This window comes from Sphaerodactylus townsendi, linkage group LG17, assembly GCF_021028975.2.
Source record: "Sphaerodactylus townsendi isolate TG3544 linkage group LG17, MPM_Stown_v2.3, whole genome shotgun sequence".
NCBI lineage: Eukaryota > Metazoa > Chordata > Lepidosauria > Squamata > Sphaerodactylidae > Sphaerodactylus > Sphaerodactylus townsendi.
Genome location: NC_059441.1, coordinates 2,193,946 through 2,201,190, shown reverse-complemented (window position 1 = coordinate 2,201,190; position 7,245 = coordinate 2,193,946).

Here is a 7,245-nt window from a genome sequence, read left to right as displayed (position 1 = left end):
GTGATACATCACCTGGGGACAATATATGCGGCAAAGTGTTATATCAACCACGCAGGGAGGTCCAGGTTACTCCGGCCTACACAGGGAAGGCATTCCGGGTGATTTCATGGGGCGGAACTCCATCCCTAGCGTCTCTGTCGAGCCGAGCATGTTAAGCGGACTTTTTTTTTGAACTTACCGAGGCGGGACTGGCTTCAGTCGGACTGCACTTTCCAGCTCCGAGTGGAAGCTGAAACCGGAGAATATTCCAGTGGATCCAGGAGCACGTTTGGGAGAAAGTGTCCGGTCACGACCTCTTTGTATCCCCATCCAATGCTATCGGCTTCGGGACTTTTTTTTCACCAGATTTTACACCATCCTTGAAGGCGGCGGCGGCGGATGCCTTTCTAACACAGTGGCTGGAGGGCCTCCTGTATTACCTTTCCCCCGCTCCCTGTTCTTCACAGGAGGGGAGCTGAGTGCTGAGTGGCCCCGGACTGGCCCAGAAGATCGTGGTATTCAGTGCTCAGACAACTTTCCATGCTTACGCCCTGCCCTTGCCGATAATCCCAGACCTCCTCTCTCAGGAGGCCCGCTGTTCACATCAGACCCAGGGTGGCTAAAGTTAACCGCAATGGCTCTTGAGCGGCGATTGTTAAAGAAGGGGGTACTCCTAAGGGGGTGGTTAACACCATTTTAGCAGCAAAGGAGGAAGTCCACCATAAGAATTTATGACTCACTCCTGGAAAGCTTTTTGTCTTGGTGGTGCCGTGCAGAAAAGACAGAGATCCCGAATTGCCTTCCCTAGCATCTATCCTGGATTTTTTCTGCAGGAGAGGATTTCAAATCTGGTTTTGAGGGGCTCCACCTTACGTCGCCATTGATTAGCAGCATTGGCTACGAGTGCTTCACCGGAGGGTTCCAGGGGTTTCCCATCGCAGGCACCCGGATACCTAAAGATTCCTCAAGGGGTTGCCCAGTCCCAGCCCGGTGCAGCATCGTTCCCCCACTTGGCGTCTTCCGCGTGGTATTGGGCGCCCTAACCAGAGTCACCTTTCGAGCCGTCCAGTCCATACACCTGAGGGTGGCCGCATGAAGCTGTTGTTCCTTGTAGCAATATCACCTGCGGCTAGGCGGGTATAGGAAATTAGAGGCCCTGTCTTCCAATGTAAAATCTATGCTGGTTCTTTCTGGAGCAGGGTAGTGCTCAAGCTTCGAAGCCCCACTTTTAGACTAAAAGTGGCATCCAGGTTTTAAAAATACTCCTTCCAGGGGAGGTGTGGTCTTGCCCAACTTTTGTCCTAACCCCTCTCACCCCAGGGAGAGGCTTTGGCTAATCTGGATGTGAGGCGTTCACTGAAGGCCTTTTCTCCCTGCGGACTGAACAAATTAAGTAAAGTCCGAGGGCTCTGTTGTTCATTAATATAGGCCCACACCCAAGGTGGGAGAGCCCATGTCTGCGGTGGCTGTTAGTTCAAACATTAAGGCTTGCATATTGGAAGCCCATAAGGTACAAGGGGCTTCCTCCCCCCTTTCAGGTCACAACTCATTCTACCAGGAGTTGTGCCACGCAGTACCGCCTTACTTGACATCCCTCTGGAACAGATATGTAAGGCAGCCACTTGGAAGCTTCGCCTTAGATCGCCGTTAAGACACTATAGAAGCTGGCATCCATAGATGCCGTACAGGCCTCGCCGGAGGGAGGAGAGTGCTGGAGCACATCATCGGGGAGCAATGAACCCTCCCCTTTTTTATGAGGGCACTGCTTGGGAAGTTCCCAACCAGATGGCCTGCTACCACCAGGGAGAACGACCCATTGGTACTCACCGTGAAGGGGTCTTCTCCTTTGGTGGTCGCAGGCCATCTGGGCCCACCCTTCATTTTTTTCCGAGAGAGCAGTTCTATTAGTACTAAGCCTGTTTTGTAGTTGGGGCTCTTTGTTTTCCCCTCATATTGGAAGTTGTTAGTTTCCTGTTGTTATACGGTGTCAGAGCTGTGGTGTTGCTTGTTGTGTATTTTTGTTACTGTTGTACGTCATTCTGCTCGGCTGGTCAGATACTGGGGCAGCAGCACCACAGGCACCTGACAGGAAGTCACAAAGAGCCTTTTCCTGCCTACTCGGAGTGGGGTAGAGAACAACCCAACCAGATGGCCTGCGACCACCAAAGGAGACCCCACCGTGAAGACCCCTTCATGGTGAGTACCAATATGGAGTGCGTTTTCTTAGCCTTGACTTTCCAACATTTTGCCCAATTCGAGCTGGGAGCTGATACTGCTGTGAAATATGTGTACAAAATTATTGAATCTCCACATTCCAGTTTTAACTACTGCTGGCAAAACCAGCTTCCCATGTTCTGCAGCATGCGTGTCCCTCTTAAAGAGTGATGTTCTGAATTCCCTGTTGTACTTCAGCGGTAACACTGCATTGTGGAGTTGTAATTGTGAATCTGAAAGTATCCTGACGTTGGTCAGGTAGGGATTGGCCTTTCTATTGACATAGTTGATCTTCCTTTATTCAGTAGAGCAGGCGTGTTCTTTTCAGCAGAGGACACTCCCCTTTCTTCTGCATTTTTGCTGTTTAAAGAGGGAATTTCGCCGCTTTCACTTGAGGACAGAGGAGGGTATCTCAATACCTTTCCCATGATTTCAGGAGACAGGAAGAAGGCTGGTTTTTCCATCCCTGAACTGGAGGAAGTACTCCTAGCCCTCAATTTGAAAATGTACGTGGAGAGTCATCCAGTCTATGATGTGTACCTTGCCAGAGAGCAGCTAAGGAGTCTTTCTTCCCTAACATAGGGAACTGAGAAGATGCTAGACCAGCGGTTTCCTCAACCTGCAATCGTGACCCACTTTGGGGAATTAGAGCGACCAACACAGGGGTTGCACCTAAGACCATCCCGGAGAAGAAACACATACATTTCCAGCCGGAAAGCACATAATTTTATGGTTGGGGGTCACCACAACATGAGGAACTGTATTAAAGGGCGGCGGCATTAGGAAGGGTTGAGGCAAGAATCCATTGAAACAAGAAATGGGGAAGAATTAGGACTAATAAAAGGAAACACTTCTTCACACAAGCGTGTGATTGGTGTTTGGAATATATACCACAGGAGGTAGAACGATGGCCACTAATCTGGATAGCTTTAAAAGGGCGTTGGATAGATTTATGGAGGAGAAGTCAATCTATGGCTACCAATCTTGATCCTCCTTGATCTGAGATTACCGTGCCAGAGCAGATCAGGTGCTCAGGAGCAGCAGCAGCACGTTAGCTCCCAAAGGCCATTGCTTTCACATCCTGCACGGTAGCTCCCAAAGGCACCTGGTGGGCCACTGCGAGTAGCAGAGTGCTGGACTAGATGGACTCTGGTCTGATCCAGCAGGCTAGTTCTTATGTTCTTATGTTCTTACTAACTGAACCAACCACACAATATGAAGGCCGCACATACATGTTTCTGCTGTGCCACCGGAAAATATTGATGTTAGCAAAAGATGGTAAACCGGTACTAACTCTTGCCCTGCTAAAAGCAGAACCTTCTTTTGTTCATAAGGGAAAGACAGTTGCTTGTTACTATTTTCTCCCCATCTGGGTAGCAGACCCATGTTAGATCCTGCTTCATAAGACTTCCTGGAGCCCAGTTTCTCCCTATTCACTTGTTTCTGGAATGGAAGGGAGACCATCATTCGACGATTGTGGGGACTTCCCCCTAGCCTCTTTGGTTGTGCTTGTGTTGGAGGGCACCTGCCATTTCACTAGCATTGAACAGGGAGCAGAGTTGGGTTTTATACCTGGCTCTTCTCTTCTGCAAGGAGTCTCAGAGGAGCTTACAGTCCCCTCCCCTCCCCAAACAGGCACCTTGTGAAGTGGGCCGGGTTGAGAGTTCTGAGAGAACTGTCACTGGTCCCAAGATCACCCAATAGGCTTCATGTGGAGGAGTGGGGAATCAATCCTAGTTCTCCAGATTAGAGCTCACCGCTCATATGGAGGAATGGGGAATTGAACCCAGTTCTCCAGATTCGAGTCTGCCCCTCTTAACCACTGCACCACTCTGGAGGAGAGAGCAAGGGAAGGGAATGTCAGAGGATTCATTCTTTTCCGTTTCCCTCTTGCTTTTCCTCTCTACACTTGTGTGTGTGTGTGTTTTCAGTTGTCTATTATATATCATGTGCAGATTGCACATTTTATATGAAGGAAGTTTGGAATGGCACAACAGCAGCGAGAAAGCATCGAGGAACAAAAGAAGAAGAAACCGTAGCAGATTTAGAAGGGATAAAAATTGGCTCTTGCAGCTGTTTCCTTCCATTTCCCTAATGAACTGTTGGACCGCCTTTCTGAGGATGTTTTCTTTGCTTCATAAAAGCTCAGCGTAATGGATCCATTTTGAAAGTTGCTGCCACAATCCAGAGACGTTGGGTGCGTTTGAAATTCAGACGTCATCTGCATTAGGTTGGGACTGTGGCACCAGAGGACTGTAACTCAAAGAAACAAGGACTTTATTTGTATCTGGCGTGATTAGTTTAGCGTTCTCAGCATGAGTAGGTCCATCCTGTAGCTTTGCTTGACAAACTCAGTGGCTGGTCAGGGATGTGGCAAATAGCTTTTGCTGTCTTTAATGACCTGGAATATCTCTAGCCTTGGAAATACGATACCCACGAGAGCCTGGGAGAGGGACAGAAGAAGCCAGAATGCCATGAACTGCGGATCTGGAGAGGCGGAGGCAAGAACTGGTCTAGAAGCTGGGAAGCTCTCTGTACCTGATGCCCCGATTAGCAGTTGTGGTGTCTCCTTGCAGAACTGAGAAAGTAGTTCGCTTGAGGACTCCACCTGACTCCACCTGAACCCAGGTTCCAGTTGTTTGCTATAGTAGTCAGCATAGTGTAGAGCACAGGTGTCAAACTCAGGCCGTCCAGGTGTTCATGGAGTATGATTCCTATCAGCCCATGCCAGCAGGGCCAATTGGCCATGCTGGCAGGGGCTGCTGGGAATGGTAGTCCATGTACACCTGGAGGGCCTGAGTTTGACACCTATGGTGTTGAGCATAGGTGTCAAACTCAGGCCGTCCAGGTGTTCATGGAGTACGATTCCCATCAGCCCATGCCAGCAGGGCCAATTGGCCATGCTGGCAGGGGCTGCTGGGAATGGTAGTCCATGTACACCTAAGAGAGCCTGGGGCACATTGACACCTATGGTGTAGAGCACAGGTGTCAAACTTGCGCCCCTCCAGATGTATGGACTACAGTTCCCATGGGGATTGTAGTCCATAACATCTGGAGGGCTGCGAGTTTGACACCTATGGTGTAGAGGTTCAGATGTCAAACTAGGACCTGGGAAAGCCCCAAGTTTAGATCCTGACTCACGCCGTGGAAGCTTGCTGGGTGATCCTGGGCCAGTCTGACACACACTCAGCCCTGACCTTGGCTAGTATTTGCATGGGAGACCTCCATAGAATATGGAGGGAGTGACATGAAGCTGGCACTGGCAAACCTGCCTCCTGACATCTCTTGTCTTGAAAACACTACGGGGTCACTGCAAGTTTGAAACCGGAAGATTTTCCAATGCAGATTTAAGTAAGCAATTTAAATATTGTTTAAATAGTGTTAGTGGGTTGGAAAATCTTTGGTGGAATAATATAGCACCAGAAAAATTTCAGTGCAGAACCACTGCATACAAATATTCCCTCTCTCCTTCTGATGACTGACTTAAAAAAACAAACACTTTGTTGTGATACTGTGATACATAACTGTAGATTGTTTTTGTGGATTATTGTTGGTAAGTTTATTTGTCTTACCGAATGCTGCAGCCCGTCGACTTGTCCATTACTGAAATTGGTGCAAGTTTCACCATTCACTTTTACAGAGTGTGAAGCTACCCGTCATTCCTGAGAGTTTAGAGCGTACAAATTGGCTCATATCCCCCCCCCTTACCCCCTCAGCAAACCACAGTCTCAGATCTGCTCAAGTTCCACATTCTGCTCTCCCGCCTGGATGCATGTACATTTGATCCCTGAATGATAACAACAGAGGAACAAAACAAACAAAAATAATGGCACAGAGGGTTTTCAAACAGTGGTGGTTAATGTTTAAACAGGAGTGGCATCCAAATGAAATGGGATCTTTGTTCAGAAATGCTGCAGCTCCGTGTGGGGCTGAATGCAGATCAGAGCATTCCACTCTGGAGAAACCAACTGGTCTAATATGGGACATTTGCATTTGAAGCAAAAAAAATGTTTCTGGATGGAAATACGCAGCAAAGTGTGTCTCAAAAATGTTCCTCTGCTGTAAGCAAATGGAGAATTTTTATCACCTTGGGTAGCGTTAGGATTGGATAGCTCTGAAACGTTCATTTTACAGAGTTGTTAATGCAGGAATCTGGTTTCAGTCCAGATGTTGATCCCCCCCCCTCATAGATAAACCGTATGTTGACATTCTGGTTTGAAGTCTGTCCAGGAATTGGCTACCTGGCAGACCCAGAAGCCATAATCTAGCTCTGAAATACGGCCTTGTGTCTTTACCTCACATCTCCCTCGCCCGCTCCCGTGGAAGAACGGAAGCAGGATGATGACGCACTTAGAAAGCTGGAAACCAGAGCCCTTGATTAGTTTGCACAGCTAAATTCAGCACAATGCGGCTTGGATTATGAAGCGCTGCACTTTCCTTTTAGTTCATGTTTGGTCCAAGAAAGAACTCCCGCGTGCCTGCTTTGGTAGTCGCATTTACCGAACCCTGAACCGCAATCATCCCCTGGTTTTGAATTTATCCAGTTTGAGGGACAGGCCATTTCTCTCACCAATTAACCCACTCCACTTACGGTCAGAATGCGCGCACTGTTAAGCACAGTTATTAAGTGGTCTGTAGACTCCAGCACTAATTCAGTTCTGGTACTGGGAGAGGAAAGCTTCTGGTCGGAGCAGTCCATACGCAGTCCATCCATGCATGGCCAGTATGGATCCGTGAAGGGCTCCTGTCAGGAAACATTCCACCCACCCAGCTGTTGACTGATGGGCAGAGGGAGGATCCAGTTTCCTCAGGATGTTATCTTTCCCTGGAACCTTGTACTTGCCCATCCTGTGTCGTGGGCCCCAAAATGGGGGGGGGGGGCACCCCACTGCTTTGGGAACCACTGTTTTTTGTTTGTCAAAACCTTGTCCACACAAAGAACGTTTGGATATACTTTTTAGAAATTTGCATGAGAGTGCATTCTTCCCTTTAGGGCACAGGTGTCACACTCGTGGCCCTCCAGATGTTATGGACTACAGTTCCCATCATCCC